The sequence below is a fragment of the Polyodon spathula genome, chromosome 25 (assembly GCF_017654505.1).
Source record: "Polyodon spathula isolate WHYD16114869_AA chromosome 25, ASM1765450v1, whole genome shotgun sequence".
NCBI classification, from domain to species: domain Eukaryota; kingdom Metazoa; phylum Chordata; class Actinopteri; order Acipenseriformes; family Polyodontidae; genus Polyodon; species Polyodon spathula.
In genome coordinates, this window is record NC_054558.1 from 17,118,825 (window position 1) to 17,144,336 (window position 25,512).

The window sequence follows — 25,512 nt, forward strand, 5'->3', positions numbered from 1 at the left end:
TTGTCTGCTTATCCCTGTGGCTCTTTCTCCTCATCTTGGAGAAGTCGTCCAACGGAGTCACTAAGCTTTGTTTTCGTTCATCACGTCATATTGATCCCAATACCTTCCCAGTTTCCCACTCTATAATCTAAATGTATATTGGCTGTTAGTTTTGACCATTCTTGGGAGATCAGTCCAAAAATGCATCAGCGGTTTTGGAAGACAGTGCATCAAAGGTCAAAATGTAATCTGTCCGGCACTGCATTACAGCAGAGGGATCGCTGCACTGTATACTCCCAGTAACAACATCAAACTAAATTAGCTATAGAAACTCACCCTAGAGTGTTATTAATCAGTGCAGATCCCCTGGTGGTCTCAGTCTAAAATCAGGCCAGCTAAAACGTATTTCTAAGTACCCTCTGGATTTCCTTTGATGTTCAGCTATTCTTTCTAGTTTGCAACTAATGCCGTTGTGGCTTCACCCAATCCAGTTAATAGGGCTCTCTAACTGTTCTTTGTAACCAGAAGAGAATAAAATATAGATAACATTTTCTTTGAATTGGTCTCCACGTAGAATTCATCTTTATAAAGACAACACAAGACTGTAGGTGCATAGTCCATCCGAATCACTTTGAAAACCAACATACTACTGTGCACAAAGGTATTCCTAACAGGCCAACAAAGCTAATGACCGCAATTCAAAATTCAGCATTTGAATTTCATCGTACGCATCAACACGTTTTTCTGAGATCTACTTCACAATATTTTTTGTAATAATATCTATAGCAAAAAAATGTATATGAACACTTAGTAAGCTTGTTATCTTGGTTTTTAATTTTATTTCTGAAAGATTATGCAGCATAGTTATATAGTGTTATGCAGCATCAGTGTTGCATTTATTACCATGTTATCTGATAATGAACTGGGGGAGGGGGCTAGGTGGTACAGTTAGTGTGGTCATAGCTTCTTATACCTTTCAAGAAGTACAATAATATAGGCAGGGCACCAGAGATCTATGTGCTAAAAAAATGACTGTACACTCGGCCAAACGGCCTGGATGCAGATGTTACTACCAGTAGAATTGTATCTGGCACTAAGGCAGTGGATTCTACTGTGGCTAGTAGCTGTACAGAACCACCCATCTCACTTTCTCTACACTTAAAGCTCTGATATTAAACTACTGGCAGCATTCTTTTTACTGGCAGTAGAATTCGTACTGGTAATAGGAAACCCCAAAAAGATTTTCCACTGGTAGTAATCACTTCAATGACTGTGAAACTTGACTGTGCTTTCTAGCAGCAAAACCATAACCCTGTGAAAAAACAGATTGTAAAGGAAAAATATCAATAATGTAAATACCCTTCACCAGTATGAAATTGGATAAAAATGTCAGGAATTCCAGCGTAATTACAGTGATTGGATAAAAAAAATAAATAAATAAACTGTCGAGTGTATGGTCATTGCAGGCAGACAGGATGTTTAGATTGTTCTTGATAGAAATCGTCATTCCTCAGTTATAACAAAACACCAAGAGTAAGAGATGCTCTTGCAGCTACATACAGGAGGACAGGAGGACAGGTCGTATGTATGTATATATATATACTATATATGAAGCGTATATTTATTATATTATATTATATATATATATATATATATATATATATATATATATATATGCAGGATAAAGAACAGTAAATAAATCCCTTTGTCCCAAGGGATACTGAGCATTTCAACATAGTATAACTTGGTATTTTGTCTGTTCTAATCTAATATATTAAAACACATATGGAATCTGGATTCAGTGCCTCCCCAACAAAGTCCACAGTTTTTCCAACAGATAAAGGAAAAGTGGGCTTGGGGTTTTAGATAGAGGGGATCACAATGTGTACAGACCCCATAGAATATTGTTATAAAATACAATTCCCCACAATGAGAAGTCTCCCAGTTTGAGGAGGACATATTTATTTAAATAAATAGCAAAACTGTTATTTTTGTTGTATTTTTCATCTATAAAAAACGTTAGGCACTGTAGAACTGAAAATCCACAAGAACAGCAGGAAAGAGACGATCGCTACAGTACCTGATGAAGTGGAACCGCTCCGGTGAGTCTGGTATTAGCACAGCCGTGCCCTGGGGGAGTTTAGAGAAAAGCCCCTGGCTGCCAGCGGACGTTTCGCTGGAATTGAATTTCTTAGCAGCCGCGGGGATCCTCTGCAGAGCTCGCTGGAAAGCAAAGAAGACACAACAAGGAGGAGATCATTGCAGGGGGGTTATTCAGGCTTCTCCCTCTCACTGCTCTCCCTCCATCTCGCTCTATTTTACCAGTCAGCAGCACAGCACTCGACAAGAAGCAGGAGGGGAGGAGAAGGAAGCAAAATCAATAGACCTTATCTGTTTGTTTGCTGCAAGCAATCCCAGAGGCAGCAGCACTGCAGAACGTAGCTGAGGAATTAGGCAAAGAGGTGGGGTATGATGGTGTTTATGTATAATGGAATCACTTGTTCTGGCTCTAGACTAGACCAGCAATGCCACTTACTTACAGGTCTGTGGAGTGAACAGAACAACAAAACGCATACGTCAGTAAGAGAGCTCTGAATCATGAGCACCCACACACACATGTACAACCTGTATTGTTCAAGCAATTACTATTCTGCAGTTAATTACATTCAGAGTAATACACTGGAGATTGAGATTAGAGACAAAAACAAACACAGAGAGGTTTGGGTAAATTAGCTAAAGGGCTTTCAATCAAGGATCCATTTCTAGAGCACTTTTTAAATGCAGCTGTGTCACGCCGAGTGTTATTATACAGCACAAGGCTATCCAATTGAACTTCACTTACCTGAAACATCCGATCAGCACAATACAATAAGGTTTGCTTTCCATTTAAAAAGGTTACACGACTCCAAGAGTATCCACACAAAGCTAACATCACTAAGGGGTCAAATTCATACCTTTTGTATATTGCTGTATGCCTACGAATGGTCCAGGGGTAGCATCCTATTCAAGCTATGGTTTCATTGAATAACATGAATTAAATATATATATATATATTATATATTATCTATATATATATTATATATATATATATATATCATATTCATTAGTAGTATCTAATAATATAATATATAGATTATATATATATATATATATGTTCACATACATACACTTTATATTAACAATTCATTAAGTTAAGGGAAAATTAAGTGGTAGATCTCACTGGAGAATCTTGGCAACAGTGGTTGGTATATGCAGCTGCAGAGGCATTCAGTTTGTCTGTAGACACATCCTGGAGCCTTTTTCAGCAGCTGAATCGACAACCTGCAAATAATTTAGTATCTCCTGTAATGAATAGGTAGACACAGACCTACATGGGCTATCCCTCACTTGATTGATTTGTTAACACCCACACACATAAACTGCAATCAAGGCACCCTTCAGTGCCGTCCTTCGTAACTCAGCCGGGGAAAGTTGTTCAGAAGCTTTTTGTTTATGGAGTATTTATGGGACAGCAAAAAATTTCTATATATATATATAAGTACATGTTTTACAATTATCTAGAGCAGTGCTGTCCAACGGGTGTCTTTTGAGCACCATAATATGGCTCTTTTAATTTGAAAGTATTCCAAAGTATTTCAAAGCTGCACCTCCGTGATGTGAGTCAGTTTTAGTCAGGACAGGCAAGACAGCTGTTCTAAAAGGCTTTGATGGAGGACATTGACCCAAGACTGATGAAACCACTCTTAAACACAACTATCAGAACCATTTGCACACCACAACATTACCACCAATTACAGCACAATGGCTATGGAACCAATATTGCCCAGTGGTCCTGACGGTGTAGCACACTGAGGCTGAAATGTTAATGCAATTGTGTGCTGACGTGTGTATCATGCAACCAAATGGCTCATGATATTGTATGTGCATTGCCACTGAAGATCACAGGGTAACATGAGTCTTGTTTTGGCCATCTCTGTACTGATAAGCCCAAGAAGATGTGTCTCCTATTAAAAAGATGATAGTTTTTTTTTTTTTTTTTTTTTTTTTTTAATTTGTATTTGCTGCAGAAAGTAGGTCTGGCTTTCTGCAGAACATCCAAGGGTGACACACTCCATCTTAAATTATTCATTGACTCAGAAACTGGAATACAAGTCTAAAAGCAAAGCGAGCAGCGGCTGCCACAAAGCAGCAATAGTTGAAGAAGCAGGAGTCCAATTTATCTTCAATGTGTGTCACTTAAAGATACAGAACCTTTTACAAAGGGTGTGAAAGGTTTAGCATTTAAAACAGAACTTTTAAAACATTTACCCATTGTCAAAAATATACATGTCAAATGCAGATGCAGGCTGTTGTATTTGTATGAAGTATTCTCCAGAGACAGCAGTGTTGTTAACCTGCAGTCTTATACACTGACATTGTGCAGTCAAGAGTAACGGCACTCGGTAAAAGTCTTCTCATAATGACTCGTTAGTTAGAAACTGGCAAAACACACAGTCATAAACTCCCCCAAGATTCCTCATTCGCTGTCCAAATTACTGCACTGGGGAGTGCACCTTTGTTACATTAACAATTCGATGTTGTGCGTTTGTAAAACGCTGAACAAAGATTTGAATAGAATCCTGTAACTATGACATCTTTATCACGGCACAGCAGGAACACTTCTCCCTTCAGTCAAAATGTTTAGGAAATTAAACTGAATCTGTCATTTCACTACAGTCGTTTTTTTTTTTTTGATTTTTTTTGGGGGGGGGAGTTAATGCCGATATTGGCAAGAAAGCACTGGGACATCTGAAATGTGCCTTCATTCACAGGGAGTCTTTCAAAGACCTTTTACAAGCACTGACAAAAAACTTGCAGAGCCACCCTGACAAGGCGGCTGCCCGTCTTGCATTAGCACACACCAGGCATCAATCAATATATGCAACACCCCAACACTGAATACAGCTAGTGTGGAGCAAGTCGCATTGACCACAATGGATTTCACACAGTGCTTAAGAACTGGCCATTTTAGTAAGAACCAGCCTGGCCACCCTAACCCCATTCATCATACAGTGCTTATAGATACTCATTTTAAACCAGAGCACACACATGCAGAGGATCCTCAATCTCGTAATAATTGCACAGTACCTGAAAGTTTACAAATATTCTATAAAAGCCAATGCAATCTTTAATGTCCATAAAAGGCTAGTTTGCTGAAGACTGGTGCAAAATTAAGCCAGAACAAAAAGACTTGCTGTCCAACTGAGCAGGTGACATCATCGCATTAATAAAAGGGTATGGTAGCTTTGTGTTAGATGTTTCAAAAGCAATGTGGCAGGCTGTCGAGTGGATAGAGGCCCAGAGACAGACTGCAGTTCAAAAAAATAACTATTTTATTATAAATAAAAACAAAAATGAAAGGGCACAAGGGCCAAAACAAAGCAATTTAAACATAAAAAGAAAGACAAAAAGCAAAACTTACAAAAATAACAATTTCCAGGCTGGGCAATGCTTTCACTGGATAACACCCAAACACCCAAACACCCAAACACCCAAACACCCAAACACCCAAACACCCAAACACCCAAACAGCTTCCTCAGCTCCCTCCCCCCAAATGAGAAGCAGAGGCCTCCTTTTATGTCAGGTGGCTGGGCGCTGATTGATCGTTAATTAACCTAATCAACTAATCAACCCCAGCCACCTGAACATAATAAACCCAGGCAGGGAGGGGAAATTAACCCCATCCCTGCCAATTTAAAAAGGGCAGAGCTTTGCTCTGCCACAAGCACAAACACCAGCAAAAACACAAATCAACTGCAAGAAATACCGTCTTTCCAAAGCCAACAAATACATTTTTTGAAGTCCCATAATTTTTTTAATATGTAGCAAAATGCTATGAATAGGTAAGCAAGGATTGTCCCAAGGGGCCACTTAATCACAAGCTGCATAGACCCATCCTTAGCTGGATGTCAGATCCAGAGAAATGGTAGCTATACATAGGTAGTTAAAAACAAATAAATTAAGCCTCATTCCTTTCAATTGCTGTGACTAAACTTGACCTAAAAGCGAGACTTTATCAAAAACAAGAAAGTGTCTTCGTCAGTGCCGTCCTTCGTAACTCAGCCGGGGAAAGTTGTTCAGAAGCTTTTTGTTTATGGAGTATTTATGGGACAGCAAAAAATTTCTATATATATATATATATATATATATATATATATATATATATATATATATATATATATATATATATATATATATATATAGTTTACTGAAAGTTAGTGGCATTTAAAACAGCTGCCTTGAATTGCAATGCAAAAATACAACTTTCAGAATGTGCAGAAAAGAATGCCTCTGGTGCTAATTGGGACAGATTCCGTTTGTGTAAAATGGAGCAAAAGCTTAGTAAAAGTGAACTGAAGATTCAGAGGGCTGTAAAAAGCAAGCAAGTTACAAGGTCACTTTTGTATTCCCCCCCCCCCCCAGGGAGAGCAGCCCTTGCTGAAATGATATGAAGAGACACACCACACTTAGTCACAAATGTCAAACAGCCTCTCGATGCTCATCTGTGCGGGGGCATGTCGGAGATGGAAAAGGGGGTTGCCCGTCTCAATTTGGCTTGAAGATCAGTATCCCCCCCGCACATCACATTACAGCTGTGGCATTCTGTTTTACTTGCTGTGTCGCTCTCATATAGAAAGCACTCGCTGAACTGGGCTTGACTACTTAGTTGGCATATTGAAATGTCAAAGAGGCCGCTATTCCTAATGCATGAGGGAACCTACAGAGAATGAACGGATTTGATTAAAAAGGGAGACAGATGATTTAGAACTTCTTGTGCTGAAAACAAGTAGGACAAGTTTCTAACACTGAGGGAGGGAAGCTTACTCTTCACATGAAAAAATATTTATTCACGATTATGTGTATCTGTGTCTTCAGCATAGCAATATGGTTATTGTGCGACGCTATCATATATAGAAAAGAATAGATAAAATTCATAAAACTGTGCCCGACATCTTGGACTACCTTACCTAAAATAATATTAGTCCAATAATATTAGGGTCTGTGAAACCATTCATTAGCATATTTGTGAATAGCAATAATCCACATTGGGAATTACCAAAGATTAAAACACTGGTACCTTCTGTTCGGTATTATTCTTTAATTACTTTCTTTGCTTTTTTAAGTGTAAACAGCTGGAATAGAATGGTGTAAATAATGCAGCAAACAGGAATCTATAATGGAATGCACAGAAGAATGCCCCGCCCCTCAGGTTATAAGCATTGGTCCAGTACCCAGAGTTCCAAAGCATGGTGTGGGCCAGGCATTGCAAAGTGGATATTATGAAATGAGTAACAATGAATGGTTTCCTCTTTACATCCTCAGACAGAATTGACAGCGCTGGGCAGGACACACAAGGCAGTAAAGAAGAAACAGCCGGTTAGCTGACATCATTAACTTTCCACAGTGAAGGATAATAAATTGCAGTCTCAACAGACAAGCAATGGCCAAATTATTACTCATCATTGCATTACTGATTAAGGATCAGTAATTAACGGAGTTGATTAACAGTGTAATGTGCGCCTGATCTTGAAGAGTCTTCATCTCACAGTGCCCTAAAATGAAAAAGGTCATCTTTCCAATAAAAAACAAATTCTTTATTCCCTACCCTCCCACCCTCAATAATAAAAACATAAGCAAGCTAGAAGAGGGAGATCCATTTTCATTTATTCGGAGATGTCTCTTAGTTCTTGGGGATTTCTTTGATGCTCCTGCCAGTAAACCAGTGCTTTGGGATGGAGCTGGGATCTGTCTCAGTGAGAACCTGTCTGGCTGTGGGGACAAGCTGGCATCAGGTGGTTGCTTAGCTATTGGGATTCTGCCAGAGTGCCGCTGTTTCATTTGACAAGGGGAACAGGAATATGTTATTGTCCAAATTCACCTGTCTGTGTCTATAGTCTATGTGCTAGCAGCAAAAGAAGCAAAGAACAATTGATAGCCACACTTTTTTTTTCACACTGGTAATGCTATACATTATTGTCTCCAATTACTGTGTATTTACAGATTAGTTACTTAATAAATATATGTGTACTTGCACATAATTACAATGTTCTTATGCATAATTACAGTGTACTTAATGGGTACATCTGATTATTTCAGAAAAGGGTTAGGTTTGCAGTTAGGGTTATATTGTGCAAAACAAATAACACATAAAGTACATTGAAACTGTGCATAATAACATTGCAATTATATGTAAGTACGCATGTATTTACTAAGTAACTACTATGCAAATACACAGTAATTAGGAATCACTTCATGTAAAGTGTTACCATAATTCCATGGTGTCTCTGTATTGCATTCTTCTATAGCTTAGCCTTCCGAGGGTTTATTTTAATGATCTAAACTGCGATGGATCTAAATACCGCCTGTATTTAATTCTATATTAATCCAGCATGATGCTTCCCCTTGACCAGATCTGCCACTGTTTACATCATTAAAATAGACCTCAGAGTCTTAGAAAGGTGTGGTGTCCGTAGGGTTTTAATTAGGCTTCACTTTAAGAATGTTAAGAATGTTAACTAGGCTTCACTTTAAGAATGTTGATACCTTATAATCCCTCGTCTAACAGTTTTGAACGGTGGTCCCCTTTTAAAATGTTACTGTTGAGTGTATTTATAACCTCCTGCTGCTGCAAGTAGTAGCCAGAACATGGCAATGCATCTCACCGATTAACGTAGATTCAGCCAGGTTTTGATGTTTGTGTCCCTTCAGCTTACACTGCCTTTAATATAAACACACCAGGGTTGTCAATCTTGAAGAATGCAGTAAAAATAAACAGACAAGAATTATTTCATAGCGTGACATTGAAAATGATTGTGGGACACTACTGCAGAGTAGATTTTTAGCAGTTTAAAAAAGGAATGGAAAAACTTTGCCTGGAATGCAATCAATTTCACCCGGCCTGGTGCACCTCTTTGAAATTTCTAAACAGAACGCCTCTATCAGATTACCGTGCTGAGTGCTTCTCGCTGTTCCTCATAGTCTAGGAAGATGAGTCTTAAAAGAACGCCAGCTCAGTTTATTTAATAGCCCTGAAAAAACAGCCCGCCTACTCCAAAAGCAATTATAAACCGCATTACAATGGACAGTAATAGACTGGATTCTGCATTGTTAGTAGTGCATGATGGAGCCTGCAGAAGTTAAATGCAAGAAAATGTTTTTATTACTGCTACAGAGCTTCGGGCTTCACCAGGTAATATAACCCTGAAATACAGCCAATCTGCAACATGCACACACATTGTGTGTAAATGAACCATCCCTCACATTAATGAGTTCTAAATGTTATATTTTTCAAACAGTATAGAGCCCTACCACTAGAATTTCTGTCCCCTCTGATTTTGTATAGAGATTTTTCATTGACTTAAAATCACAGTTGCAGAGGGGTGGAAATTATAGTTACACACGTTAACCATCGTGGTCATTTCTAAGACTGCTTTATTTCAGATATTGGGAGTTTAGGAGTCTTTTCAGAAGCAGCCCCGTGAATTAAAAAAAAAACACTAGTTAGTAAGCCTGCCAAGTAATACTCGAAACAGCAACAGAGAACGCTACAAAAACACAGGATAAAATACATGAAATATTCGGATTATATATATGGTATAAAGGTATAGGCCAACCACTATCACAACGTCAGTTCACATGTTAAAAAACAAAAACAAAAAAGCTGACCACCGAAAACTCTCCATTACAAGATCAATTGGTGTGGCGTCAGCAGGATGAGAAACAGGGAAGGAGAGTGTTGCTGAAGAATGGCCCGCACTATTACTCAGCTCAGATAACCAGTCCAAATGGATTGGAGAGTAGGCAAGCACTTCAACAAATTACTGTCCAATATATTACACACGGCAAGCATTTTAATAATGTTAATGAGCAAAGCACACCGTCATCAGCTCAGTGCGTTCAATAAAATTGAATTTTTTACCCAGGCAATATTTTGCTGACCATGGTGTTTCATCAAAATGTCCATTCCATTAATGGAGTGATTTGTTTTTTTTAATTTAGGGGTGTAAAATCCCATAGATACACTGTTATATTACAAGTGTATTACCCAGGAGAAAACCTGTGTAGTACTACTACTTTTTATTCACGTTGCTAGTAGTTAAAAACATAGCAGTGAAAGCTGACCTCTATTTTGTCCTCTTATACGACTGATCCCTTTATTCTTATACATGTGAAAGGTCACTTCCCTTGCTCTGTTGCTTTAGACTGCTAGGCCATGACAAATGTATACTTTATCAAAACTTGATATAAAAATAAATACTTGTTAGAAATACCGAGTTCAAACAGAATTGCATCCTTAGTTCATCTCGGACTCAACAAGTATGCCAAGTTTAACGAACACCCATCTTTATTTACAATGAGTGTTGCTCGTTCAACAAGATTATTTCCACTTATTTCTCCTAATCTAGATACAGTTCCATCTTGTTTTGCAAGAAGTGTTATAGTACTGTGGCGAAACAGAATGGTATCCAAAAAATATTGCACTGTGGTACCAATACATTGAAATGGGTTTCCAGTGTGTATGGACTTCTATTGGTTACCATTCAATGTAGTGATGCTTGAGCTATCACTGCCCCTCAGCACAGCATCAATGCATTGCCATTGTGATGCAACACATCAAAATGGCAAAAGTGACTTGATTAAAATGTTATTAGTTTCTCGTAGCAGGTCAGCAGCTTTACTTAGCATAGTGCTATTGCCTTTTGAGATATAGTGAAAAAAATGTGTAATTAAAAATACTGTAATGGTCTTTGCAGATCCTGGCTGCCTATTGGCAAATGTTCATATCAGTTGCATCACTGGCGATTATTTATAACAATAACAATGGTCTGCTTTCTTCATTGGGATTAACAAGATATTTGTGTTTCATTTAGAAGTTTTTTCTAGAATTGGATCAAGCTTTTGCCAATGCAAAATGTGTGTGGGTCTGAGGGAATTCTAATTACATTGGAGGTTCAAGCAAGCTTGCTCTCTGGCTGTATACAGCAGGCAATTTATTTCCTTTCACCATGTCACCAGTCCCTATTCTGTCTCAGGATTTCTCATTAATGTGTTATGTGGCTCCCTGACCATCACAGGACAGAGGAGAATGAGATTCTTAGGTGTAGGAAAGCAGACCCTGTGGAGACTTGTGAATAAAGGAGGTTTATATTGATTAGACTCCTGTATTTCATTAAGGTACACCACAGAACCAATTCAACTTTCTATAGTTTATGAAATAATTCCATAAATCGTACCTGTCATGCACTTCCAAAAGCCATGTAGGGCTCCAATGTTGAGTTTGGAAAGAAGCACATAAACCGACATCTGGTACCATGCTAAATTAAAATGCAACTACATTTTTTACATCCCCTTACTATGTTATGATGTTTGCAGTCATTCTGTGTGGTTCTGTTGATCAAATATCAAGTAATAATTGTTCTGTAAATCTGCCTTTCCCTGGTGTGGAGCTGCTTTGAGCTTGTCTAAAGAATCCTAAATGCCGGTGCTAGACAGACTTCCTCATGCTATGCAAATCATGTGACAATGTGGGCCTGGCAGGGTTGAAAGGTTGCATTGTCACATGATTTCAATGGAATGGGAAAGGTTGTTCAGTCCAGGTACTTAAGGTTTTCAAGACTTGGAGGAATGCACATCTGTTTTTAAAACACACCCTGTGTAAATAACAGAACTTTCATTCAACGGGCATCCTGAAGCAGCGTGTAGCTTTATTTAAATGAGCAAACATCAAATTTTAGTTTCAGATACAATCTCTGCTTCCGACCATTTCTGTATTGCACCATTCCCACCCAGGGAATGACAAAGAGAATACTGTCTGCTGTGTCATCCATCTCACTCCTCAGCTCACCTTGCCTCCTCCAAATCAGGTTTCCATCCCCATGTGGAGCGAATCAGCACCAGGCATTTCCAGCAAGGACTTTGACTTCCCCTATCCTTTCCCTTATCCCTGTTCCAGTTGTTAGTGTGTGAATGAGCGCAGGCTGCCTAGTGAAGCCCACAGACAATACAGCAGCAGTGCTCAAGAGCAAAAAGATCGATTCAGCACACTGAAATGCAGCGCTGCTCCCGAGTTTCACAATCCTCCGCAGGGAACGAAATCCCAGCAAGGGAATGCTATGGAGGCGGTTGTACATCACACTTCTCTCCTTATGTGGAAAGCTGCTTATACAATTGTCAAGAAACTTGGTATGAACGTTATTTAGCATACATTATGGGGAGTATCAGATTGATATATGGAGGTCTCTCTCTCTCTCTCTCTATGTGTCCATCTGTGTGCCACTTTATTACAGGCCTCTTGAGAACACAATAAGTTATTCCACATACAATAAATCAATCATTTTAATATGCTTTACCATGATACCAACACCTCATTTTCTTACCTAATCAAATCTAGGTCTTAAATACCACTTATCCAATTTCCACTACATTCTCCGTAGCCAATCTTATTCTATAATGTTCTGTACATACTGTTGATATAGGTTACAGTAAGTGATAGTCTTTTTTGTCATACTGATAATCTCATTTTGAATTTACAGCCATGGCAGGAGATGTATGTTATATGCACATATATAGGATATTAAAGCAGATTCACTGAGGTCTCTTATGCATGGGGTGAATGCAGCTATTGTCAGCTCTTCACACACAAGCGACTTAGCTATGACTCCCTATGCAAAATAACCCTGCTAAAGTATATAAAATATACCTGCTGTAAATGTAGATTAAAATACACATATTATAAATCAGATACATTTCATTGTTAGTTAACAACCCATTTCCAGTCTCAACGCAATGCCCTGTTGCTATTAAACAGCTGAAAAGCACTTCATCAGTTCAATAAACTGACAGCAATCTGCACCCTCATGGGCGGCGAAGGTATTTAGAATCAGCACACGCATTCCTAGCTTCCTCTGCAAAGCCTGCTCCCCTGAATAAATACCTTCAAATAACCATTGCAGCGAGTCTTCAAAACTGCAGTCTACTGTCAATTCAGTGAATCAGGGGAGCAGTAATCAAACCCAACACACACAGGTGTGTAGAAAGAGAAGTGAATGTGGAGACAGAGGACTTTTCTTTCTACACAGCTGAAAAAGGGCTTTTATCCAAAACCATTTATACACTGTGTATACCCCCCCCCCCCCAAAAAAAAAAAAATGTGTGTATATATATATATATATATATATATATATATATATATATATATATATATATATATATATATATAATATATTCCAGAAAACTTTAAATGAGCAGATTCCAGGTAAAGAACCCAGCCGGGTGATAGGATGCTCCACCGGTATGCCCAGTCAGACTGGATCAATGGGGGCAGGCTGCCTACCTGACTCAGCACGTCTCTTTTAGAAGCCCGGCAGTCCCCCTCCGCCGATGTCTTCTTAAACTGATTTATCTGGTCCTGGACAGAGCAGGCAGGCAGACATCAATAGCGAGGCTGATTGTGCGGCAGGCAGGCAGGTAGCAGCACTACTGCTCCAGCTCAGAGCCAGCGATGCATAAATAAAGCAGGAATCAGCAGGCAAGTTTAAAGTGCAGCAGCAGCACCACTGCGCTAATGCAGCCACAGCACTGCAGGGAAATAACTTTATTTCTTAATAATTTACACGCCTCCTCTCTCTCCACATTCTCTTCACCTATCCAGCATGCCAATTTCTGCAATGGCTAGATATGCTGTATTGAGTGTAGTGTGGTTGTTTTAAAAAAATGCTTGATGTGGTACAGAGAATCCCAAAATATTATACTTTTTACTATCAATGCATCACATCACAACTGGATGGATATATAATTTTACCTTAATAAATCATAAACACACACACCAGATTCAAAGCCTCCATCACCTTTTGATTGTTAAAATCTTTTTCTTTGAATAACTGGTGCCGCAGAAGCTATTAAGATTTCAAATCCGATAGCCCATCCATCTTCTAGTCTTTCCAGCATATTCTACATCTATCTATATCCCATTAGTCTCTCTGTTTTCTTTATGCTTCAATAATGTAAGCCGTTCGCAACAACAACAAGAACAGATGGATTCATAAACCCCACCAGACAGCTCCCAAAGGGTGTGAAGGGATTGAGACAAGTTTCTTCAAACTGCTAAGAATCAGCTCCAGACGTGTGCCTTTCAAACAGAAACACCAGCGCTGCAAGCGCCGACTGACTTCAGCCATCCAGGATGCCGTCATATTCCTCTGGAAGGTAATTTGTTAGCCCAGGAGTTTTCCTCAAAACATCCTGCCAATTTCACACCAACTTGCCCAACTAAACCCCCCCAACCCCCTCCCCCCCGCAAACACACACACACACATACACACACACATAAAATCCCCTAATCAGATCCGTGAAGCTGAACACAGTTGTTCTGTACTTGGAAGGAAGCTGTAAATAAGAGGTGCAGCTACCTTCAACCAATGCCCCTGTGCTCTGAAAAGACATTGAATAGTAATTTGGTATAGGCAGAAAATATCTTGACTAATGTTTTCTTCTTTTGGACTATTTTCTGTGGCAGACATCACAGCTGGATGGCTTTCTTAAAAGCTCAGAGGTTTAAAAGTAGCCCAGTGGCCTCTGCATAGCTCTCAGAATCGTGTCTAGAAGGAATTTTATGGGAGAAAGGTCTCAGATGACAGAACACAAAGAACGTATCAAATCGAGTTAGTAACCTCAAACCCAGTAACAGCACACAGAGGGGCCTCAATAATAATAATAATAATAATAATAATTTGTACAGCACCTTTCATTGAAAGCAATCCCAAAGCACTTCACATTAAAAAATAAAAATTACAAAAAAAAAAAACATAAAACAATACAATAAAAACTATGCATTGCAGTAAGACAGTGTATCAAAATGAGTTTTGAGGCGTGATTTAAACATACACAAAGACTCCAAGTCCCTGATAGACCTTGGAAGGGAGTTCCAGAGATGAGGGGGTCACAGAGCAAAAGGCACGACCTCCCACAGTTTGTAACTTTGTTCTTGGCAGGGAAAGGTGATCATTTTTAGCTGACCGCAAGCTGTGCTGGGAAATGTAGCAGCAAAGCAGATCCTTGGTGTAAGATGGACCCAGGCTATTCAAGGCCTTGAAGAGCAGCAGCAAGATCTTAAAGTCAGTTCTATATTTACCTGGTAACCAGTGGAAACATGCTAAACCTGGGGTTATAGGGTCATGCTGTCTTTCAGCAGAACTTGCATCATATTAAGAACTTTAGTGGAAACACCAGCAAACAAGGCATTACAGTATTCAATTCTCAGTGAAATGAAGGCATGTATCAGTTTCTCCACATCAAACATTGACAAAGATGCTTTAAGGCAAGTGATCTTTCATAGATGAAAAAAGCTCTTTGATGAGCAAACTAAAACTACCAACTTTACACATGATGAAGAACCCAACAGCTTGACCTCTGCTAAGATTTAATTGCAGGAAACTCTGCTGCATCCAACTTTTAATTTAAGTCAGTTATCAGACAGCATATAGATACTGAATAAAAAAGGACCCAGGGTCACCAGCAGTAACCGAGCCAACATCAGACCGACAGCTGCCTAAGGTAACAATGATTGATGATTCAATATTCTGTTTATAACAGAACACCAACAATGCATCCCACACTAGATGTAGCCACACTTGGTATAGAATGTAATATTTAAAAATGTGAATAAAAATCACACAAAAGCAACCCAATGGGTCCAGAAGAGGCTAGGAGTCTATGAAAATGTGTGAGAAGCCGGTGAAGATTGATGGCAGTTATCTTGTTCACCATGTAGTGACAGTCAGACAGCATTAGTACATCAAGTAACATTTTCAACATGAACCTGAAAAATCACCCAATTCCACAGTCGCATCAAATCGTGACAAAGTAATCGCATCAAAAGTGACAAAGAAGAGATTTATTTTTATATGCAACATTTTTTTTTTTTTAGCAACATAAAAAGTCCTTTAGCAGAACGCATAGCTTTTTTTGACCTGACAAGTTTTAATGAGACTTCTCTGTAGACCAGAAACTCTTTCCTGCGGCGCCTCAGTCTTGAAACACAAGAAAAGAGGACCAAGCCCCTTCTACAATCAACACACTGCTGTGCTGCTAGTCAACCGACGGTGTCAAAATCAGAACACCTGAAACAGGAGTGCAAAAGAGCAGGGGGTGGGGCTTGATAATTTAGCACCAGTAGGCTCACCTGGAGAGTGAAATTATATCCATGCCTTTAGTGCCTTCTTTCCTGTCAGTAACCAATCAGCTGCTTCCCCTAATGACTTTGCAGACAGTAAGAAGCTTAACTCTGAAAACAGTATTGAGATGAATACCCCGTGGAACTGCAAGTGTGACGGATTTCCACGACAACAAGGAAAGCAAACTGAGAACCTGCTTTTATTTAGTGCAGTACTTACAGAAGTCATGTTTCAGAATGAAAATACACATTTGCAATATCATACACTATGCCCCTTGTCTCAGATTTGATATACTTGTAAATCTCTTAACACGTTTAGGGGCAAACTTCATTCTCTACCAGAGAAAGGGAATGAATGAAAGCAGTTACCCAAGGCCACAAAGCAACAGAACCGAGATACAATAGGAAAGCAGGTCATCAAGTAAATCACTGTTTAATTATTCTGACGATCGTGGGATGAACTCCCCGTGAAATTAATTTACACTTTCTTCAGAACCTTGTTATTTAATGGAACCCCCTGTAATTTAAATGTCTGCTTGACAAGCACTGCAGTGCTTAGCAGAAGGAGCATACAGCTTTGCATAATGAAACAGGAGCCTCTCTCCGTCTGGCACTTTGTCACCACACAGGTGTGCGAGGCTCCATGCACTGGGCAGAGGTGGCCACCTGTCCAAGTTGTTTTCCTGGGTCATCATGGAATTATTAATGTTCTCGTCTGTCCAGGTGTTCAGTGGCTGAAGCTAGTCAGTAGTAGGGGTGTAATGATTCACTGTGTATTGGTGACTAGTCATTCTTTATTTACATGATATATATCATATCATAACAGCAGGTATGTAACGTCACATAAGACCAAAAGTACAACTTAGCTCACTGCCGTTCATCAAGTGGTTCTTGAATGAGGAATATGTGTGTATTATAGTTGGTATCAATACATATTCTCCCTAACTCATTTCATATTTTAATCATTTAATCTCAGTAATCTTTTATTAAACAGACCATCATTAAAACAATCATTTTGTCTTATTACACATCATACAAGTAGCCCATCAGGACTATTGCATGCATCCCCAATAAATATCGCATCACCCCTTATCAGTACTGCAATTCTAGGGAATCCCCCTGGATTTCACCAACCGCCTAATTTAAATCTACAGATAACCACAGCTAGTTGGTTGAAGCAATTCAGTGTTAGTTTAGTTTATTCACTTTCTACCCCCAGGGCCAGCACAGGACATCACTAGTGCAAGCACTAATACAAAGAGAGACATTAACTTGTAAATACTGTAATAATTAATAAAATAACCACAGTGTTATTTTTACAAAAAACAATCTGACTACAAACTGCTGACAATACTTTTAGCTGTTGGCTTGTACTGTCTAATTTGATGGCTTAAATAGCAAAAGTTAACAAATGTACATTATACAGAATTAACTGTGTGAACAAAAACAATAACAGACAACTTAGTTTCACATAGAAATCAAACACTGTTGATTCTTTCGCATGCAAAAACACATGCTTTGAAAGACCTGCTGACAAGCTTGTTATCCCGAATAACCTGAGCTTTAAAGCCAACTGAACAAGGACATATTTGCGAATGAATGAACGAATGAATGATCCGTTTCCAGCCCGGTCACATGAAACAACAGTGTCAAGTAGATTAGTCGCATGTTTTTAATAGTTTTTATCCCTTCGGTACTGGTAATAAGAGTCAAGTTACGAGTAAAGCATGGTGTCGAATTAAAATATGAAGGATGCATGTATTTTATATGGAGAAAATTCGGGACCAAGACCGTCTGTCAGATTCAGCGAAGGTGTCAAGTTATCCTCCAGTCGAGTTAACTGAGGTTACTGTATTATGAATAATTTGATATTGTGATTCGACAAGTCAGGTTGACAGGAAACTGTGCTGTACTTTACCGCCGAGGGCCCCTTGACAAGAGGCATGGTACAAAGTTGTAACTGGTTGCTATTTATGATTGCACTGTTTTGTGTTTCCTGGCTTAAATATGCTTACTTCAGCCATAACATCAAAACTTCACACACAAACACTTGAGTTCAATTTCCACTCAAAGTGCGGTGTAACAGCAATATCAAATTCATTATAAGCCATCTGTCCTGCCATCTGTGAAACAGTGGTGTGACGCAGCTCTTCTATTACCCTGCTGAGGAGGAGTCATTAAACACTGCACCTCGTTTCACCACCCCGCAGATCACCGCAGCCTAGGAGTCTGGGCCGCACAGTGCAAGACCCATACCACTGCAGCCTTTCATCAGGCCAGACCAGGCCTTCAAATAATTTATTTATTATCAGCACATTCGTTTTTCCAAAATTCTACAACTGAGAGCAAACAACTTCTACTTAAATGTCCCCAGATAAAGGTCTGTTTAAAAAAGTGGTAATGGGAAGAATCAGATCAGATCCGACTAAATGAAATTAAATGTTAAGCTTGTGTTAAATAAAAGGGGAAGCTTTATTTAAAAGTGAGAGTTCCCTGTATTAGTCTGCCAATATATTTGCACTGCAATGGAATGCCCTCAAAATCCATCACATGGACTGCCATGCCCATTGTGACTATGAATAACAGGAAGGTGCAGCTGTTGTATGTTACAGAATGTCAGAGATTTCACTTGCATTATAAATGAATCTGTCGTGTTTGGGAACCATTTACTGCATGCACATGTGCAATGAACATGCAAGGTGTTTATCATGTTGTGTTCCTTCAGTGTATATTATTCTGTACTGTATATTTACAAGACAGATAAATGACCTAAAGGATGCATGAATCTGACACAAAACAAAACTAACTATGGTCAGAACGAATTGGAGTCTGCCTTCTTTAGAGGAAATTGTGTTTATTTATTCATCCTTCAGGGGGTAAAGTGATTTTTCCTGGGGTTTCCCTGGAATAAAGACATAAATGGTTTTTTGAATGCTTTTCGCAGTGAAGGATTTTTTTAACTAATGCTTCAAGTAAGAATTAAACAACTCTACTCTCATTACTGGGGCTTGCTGTATCATCAATTCAAATACAAAATGACTAACGTATACAGTTTTGTGACCCAAACACACGCCACACACTGTCTCTTAGCCCTTAATCACCAACTGCACAGGTGCTAGTTTTCGACGTGTCCATGCTTCAGTTTAATGTTCTATTCCCTAAACTCAAAGACACCAGCCACTAAATGTGATCAGTAGGTCACTGTGACCAGGATGCCTTGAGTGGTGACGTCAGACCAGAAATAGACTCAGGAAGTAGCGGGTGAAACTGAAGCACAGGGACGCTCAGTATTTTAATAAATAATAATAAACAAAAGATTTAAACAAAAACAGCACACCAAAACAGGACACGGCACTTGAGGCCAAAATAAACAGACAAACAAAACGAATTAACACTAAACGAAACAGACACTAACACAGCGGGCGAACAGACAAACACGGTGAGTGAAATCACGTATTTACTTTTACTTGTGTTTTTAATTCTCTCCTCTCCACACCTGTTCTCCACTCACTGAACACACAACCCCGAGTGAGTGAAAACATGCTGCTTTTATGCAGCTGTACCGAGACTCGCTTGCTGATCAATCATTCAATTGGAGTCTCGGTACAACTGCATGTGAATTAATAATGTGCAATTCCCCATTAATTCCCCAATAATTACTGTGGGTTTCAATGCCAGGTGGGGAATAATCCTATCCACAGGTTGTTTTCAGGTGGGTACAAGAAGAGAACAAATCGGTCCACAACCAAAAGAAGTGTAACAATTACTTAACTGTTATCTGATACTCCCAGGTCGAGTCTGAAAACCCTCCCCCTGCAATTCTCCAGAGTGTTTTCAATTGATTTCTGTTTGCAAACAACATAGCTACATTCAGCCATATTCTCTGCTGACCTCAGGACAAATGATATCTTTGTTTACAGAAATAAGCCCTGGGTAGCAAGCAGGAACAAGCTGTATTATCTCTTTTTCTCTATTCAAAAAGTCTGTTATCAAAAACTGCTCTTGACTATCGCTTGACTTCATGAACAAGGACACATTTCAAACTTTGTTTTATTCATAACGAATTATATATATTTCAGTACAGATGTTCTAAAACTCAGATATTTCTAATTGATCTAACTGTCAACAATCTTGCAGGCATATATTGTTTTGCCATGTGTCTTTAGATCCTGGGTCTTGAGAAATCATGTGATACTGCAACCTTTCAACTCAGTTGGCTCCATCTACTTTGTGGTAGAGCATACATTAGAAGCAGGCCAATGTTGAAAGGTTGCAATATCACATGATTTCAAGAACCACTCAGAATGGTTATAAGCATTAAAAAAAGAAAAGGGAGGGGTATTGTAGCTACAGTGTACATGCTATAAAGACTGTTGAAGTAGGCTGCATTCAGCTCCTACTTTCCCCAAAGCACACGCACTCTCTGCTTATAGCCCAGAGAATCTGCATTTCATGATTACACCCAGGAAAGATATTCAGAGAAGCACATCCCGCAGCTGTCTTGTAGAGTGAGGGATAGTCCTTTTCTTGAGGTGTGGGTGGAAGTTTTTATTCCTCAGCCTTTCCTCCCAATTCAGTTCCGGGCTTTGATCTGCCAACTGTAATGACAGCAATCTGCGTCCCAGAGATTCCACGAAAATGCTCTCCGACGGAAAAACCTGACAATTAGGTAATCAGCAGCATTAAGGAAAGCCGGGCTGTCAATGATGACACAGTGCTATCAAAGCCCTGGAGATCTGAATGCGGAAACGTGCTGCTCTTAATGGAGGGTTAATGGTATGCTAATTCTACACAGCAGGCAATGGAAATGAATACAGCTGTCTGCGTGACAAATAGCTTCAAATGTCATCTTTCCTGTTTGTGATGTTCGTAATTCTTCTGATTTAGAATTTAGCTGTTCCAATGATGAGATTTATAAATAAAGTAATCGGTCACGTACCCGACTGTGGTGGGACCAGAGTAAGGGCGGATATGTAAAAGGTCGGATGAATGAATCCCGTTTTAAACACCATTACACGCAGCTGTAACAATTATTATATCGACATAATTATTGTTTTGAGATTCAGCTTTTATTAGGGAGCTCCCCTAAATCCCTTGTTTCAAAAGATACAGGGTATCAGTACTGTACACACTTACATTAGTGTGGGGTCATTCATACAGCAGCAAAATGCACAGGTATTAAAAAAAAAAAAAAAAAAAAATCAGAAAAAGTAGAAAAAGTAGAAAACCTACAACAGAAATGAAATGCGCAGTACTTACATTACTGTGTTTGAGCAAAAAAGGCTTGATGCAGGTTTGTTTGAAGGTTCGCTTTTTAGCGGATCGGCTTCGAGTTGCTGTATTAGTCACAGCGCTCTTTCCAGTTCCAATATTGTGCGCTATTTTATCCATGGTAACTGCTTTTTCCAGAAGTTTTTTTCAACTGTAAACACAATTTGCCTTCGCTTTCCTGTAGCCATTTTGCATTAGCGCTGTACACGTGGGTGACGTTGCTGAAGAGCTTGATCACGGCGGATAAACAGATCTGTGACTAGCGGATACACAACGTTTTACTGTAGTTGATTTCTCACTGGGCTTTGCTAGAAGAATCCTAGTTCCCCGGTTCCAGTGTATTGATATATCAGGCTAACCTGTGTGATTCGGAATTGGTTAGAGGGTGTCATGGTACAAGAACCATTTTATTTCTTTCAGCTGGTTTTTGAACGATTAAGAAATGTGTATTTGTAGCTGGTATGAATGCACGCTTCCCTCCCTCATCTGAAGCTTTGCATTTAAGAACAGGAAAAGCAGAGTAAAATGGCATTTCAGGATACATTCGTTAATGCAGCGTGTGAGGGTCTTATTGTTAAAAGAAATGTCATCTTGTGCAGTTTGGGGAGAGGGTCATGAAGCTATGTGTGAAAGTTATATAACAAAGCTGTGCAAAATGACTTTCCTTTTAATAAGAGACACCCTACACGTGAGATATTAACTTATTTTAAATGACAAAAACAAAGACTGTACTCACAAACTTCTGGAATTTTGATGTGATTGATTCATTTTTACGTAATCCATCAACTTTTTCATAATATTTAATTTCTTACCTGCTAAATATCATATCACGTGTGTTTTCTATCACTCACCTTTGTTATTTGTGTTTAGATCCTTATTTAAAATAATTCCAGCTAATATGGGCTTTTTTAACCACTTCTAAAAGCTGAATTCCTGAATTCCTATAAGGAAAATGCAACTATAATTTGTCTCCTCTCAAAATGCAATTTTGTCTAGAAATTTTCCATCGACTTGCTCACAGTTGCCACGGCTGCAGGCAGAAATTACAGTTGAACAGTATTGCTCATTTGTAAGACTGCCTCACTCCAGAAATTCAGAAAGTGGCTGAAAATAGACAGGATATTAAAACAGGTAAGAAATTAACTATTCTGACAGGTTAGATGGTAACAAGTCCTTTAGGGATAGAATGGACGATGGATTCTAGGGCTTTGTAGATGCTTCTATTAGGAGTAATTCCCTGAAGGTGTTTGTCGGCAAGTATTAAATGAAACCAAACAAGCCTATAAATAACATTTTTGCAGTTAACATAAATTAGATTAAGTTATTATAACAATATAGTTAAAGAAAACATTTAAATATCAGGTAGATGCCAGTTACAAATGCTCCGCAAAATTACAAAATCGCCTGTCCTCATATGAGGGGGAAAACAATGTGAAAATGAAACTTGATACACTGTATAAAGGAATCCTCTACAAACAACAAGAAAACAATTAGATATAGCTCCTTAAATGGCTAAAAATGAATATATACCCCTGAATTATCAAACACCCTGGCAGTGGAGGTCACACCACCATTCAAAACCTGCCCAAGAAAACAGAACTGATCTTTAGTTTTATTTTTTCAAACCGTGTATTCATGTTGGGGGATATATTAATATTTAGAATACTTTTTACAGAGCCTTCCATTATTGTGTGTGAAAGCTAATGTTGCATCAGTATTGCGTTGTCCATCTAAACAGTCTCGTGAATTTATATTCTTCAAATGGCCAATTATTATGGACATCCTCCAATCCCATGACCTAGCCAACTGTCTCTTTACACCCAGGAGCTCCACAGCGGACGTCAGCAAGCTGCCACCACCCTCTGGAGGACAAAGACCAGTCCTCACAGACGCCTTGCCATTTGGGTCCACTGAAACACAGTGAGGAGTAGCAAACTCTGACGCTATTGCTAACCCAGGGGCGCGCCATAGGCTTGTGGAATACCCACTGAAGGTCTTTGCAGTCAGGACACAAGCTTGTGCTCCTCTGAACGTATGACTCACCCTGCACACCACACAAACAGGTGTGCCATTGGGGGACAAAAAACTAGTCTTGATCAACATTCAGTAACACAGCATCGTAAAAAAAGGACTTCCACCAAACAGTAGAATATATAAAACACTATAAGATATTAATATTAAAGCAGGGGCCACATCATAAAAAATATAGAGCAAGTGACATACTGTACCTCACAAATGCAAATTGCTGTTGCTTCTGGCTATGATAGTATTACCTGGGTCTGCTCTTGGGAGTTACCTAGTTTGAGCTCTGAATCGTAACTTTTTAATTTCTATTTCTTTTTCGTATAAATCCTCTTACACCTAATCCAGTCTGTCATGATTGCGCTGGCTGTATGCAAAGCTCAAATCCCACAGGAATAATAATGCTGCAGTGTCTTTGCAAGCATGCCCTAAATCATCTGGACTGATCGTTACCTGTGTGGAATGATCTAGGATTGTGTATGAATGTGTGTTCAATGTTAGGCTCCAAGCTAGCAGCATGATGTATTGTACCCAACTGTACACAATCCCGCTGGAATTCCTTCAAGGGCCTGATGCGTACATTAGGGATGATTTATTTGTGATACTTTGTAAAGGATTTAATGAATTTCTCATATTCATATTAAATCTTGTACATGTTCTTGATTGCATTTTTTGTAATCAAATAAACCGAAATAAACCCAGGAGCAGGAGTGACCCTGTCACAGGGACCACTATCTTCAAATACACCTGGATTTCTAGTTACCGATTTTATGAGGTTTCTGAGGCACACATGCAGTATTCCCCACAGTGACCCGACATGCATACTGGTTGTAGTGTCCCAGTTTGAATCCCTGTTGGAAGCAAGTTCTGTTTTATTATTAACACCGCCCCACCTCCCCCAAAGCCATCAGCGGAGCACCACGATTCCTAATCAGCGCACACCATGCCAGCCAGCTGAACCCTCTCAGCATTCCCCTGCGAGTTGTGGGAGCTCTGACTCTTTGACAGCCCGCCTCCACCAAGGCCAGCACAGAGCAGCCAGTGAAACCCCGTGATTATGCCCTGTGTGGGAAGTGTAATTATTCAAACCTCTTTTATCTCATTCTGCTTCCCCCTCGGCATCCCACTCGGGGGACAGAAAACGACACACGAGCGCTGCTGCCATGTCGAGCTGGCAGAAAAACAAACCCTTTATTCTGCTAAATACAGTATTTCCGCATTGATAGGACTAGCTAAGGGCCAAAGGGAAAAAAACAAAACATAACGCCCACCACACAACATTGCAACCCTGTAGATTCTTCTACTGTAAAAGTCTTTCATTTTACAATCAGTCACGTACAAGAAATGAACCAATCACACAAGATCTGACACAATTCCAGTCCATCTCACAGAAGTTCATTTGTCGTGTGTCATTTGTCTCCTATTATTAAGAGATGACACCTTGTGTAGTTTGAGCAAGAGGATCACGAAGCAAAGCTAAACACTTGTGACTGCTCAAACTGTGCAAAATGATTCCTGTTCTAATAAGAGACACCCTATCACAACGCATTAACTTATTATAAATCACAAAAAGCAAAGATTTTAATCAAGAACTGCTTTAGACCTATGCTGTATATTCTTGGACGGGATGACATCTATACAGAAGACGTTGTGGAATGATGAAAGATCCTTAACACTAATAGGTAGATTTCTTATATGTGATTTATAAACTGTGAATAGATGTAACCCATACAGTGATGGGAAACCGACTCCTATTACATTGCAGTGTCACCCATTCCAGGTTTTACTATGAGCTTGATTAGCCACAGTGTATAGGTAACAAGCTCAGATGTGTTCTATTAAACTCATAATAAAATCAGGTATGGATCAAACTGCCATAGCATAAAACATATTTCAAAAGTTTTTAAAAAATTGATAGTTTAATAGTTGTTCTTGCATACAAATGTTGTTTTTGTGATTTATAATTAGTTAGATGTCTCTTATTATTATTATATTTTACCTGATAGCTAATTTCCTCATTGTGATGTTC

The 25,512-nt window shown here is 39.2% G+C and overlaps 1 protein-coding gene across 10 annotated transcripts in view; it reads right to left on the reverse strand.

Moving 5' to 3' along the window:
- The window catches only part of LOC121299880 (rabphilin-3A-like), a 79,453-nt gene that overhangs the window by 43,269 nt on the left and 10,672 nt on the right, over positions 1-25,512 (reverse strand). For 5 of the 10 annotated variants that reach the window (XM_041228067.1, XM_041228069.1, XM_041228060.1 and 2 more), the window contains exon 2: positions 2,060-2,202. The exons of 1 other annotated variant lie outside the window; for it this stretch is intronic. The gene's annotated coding sequence lies outside the window, so the exon portion shown is untranslated. 4 more of the 10 variants (XM_041228064.1, XM_041228065.1, XM_041228063.1 and 1 more) reach the window with 4 other exon arrangements.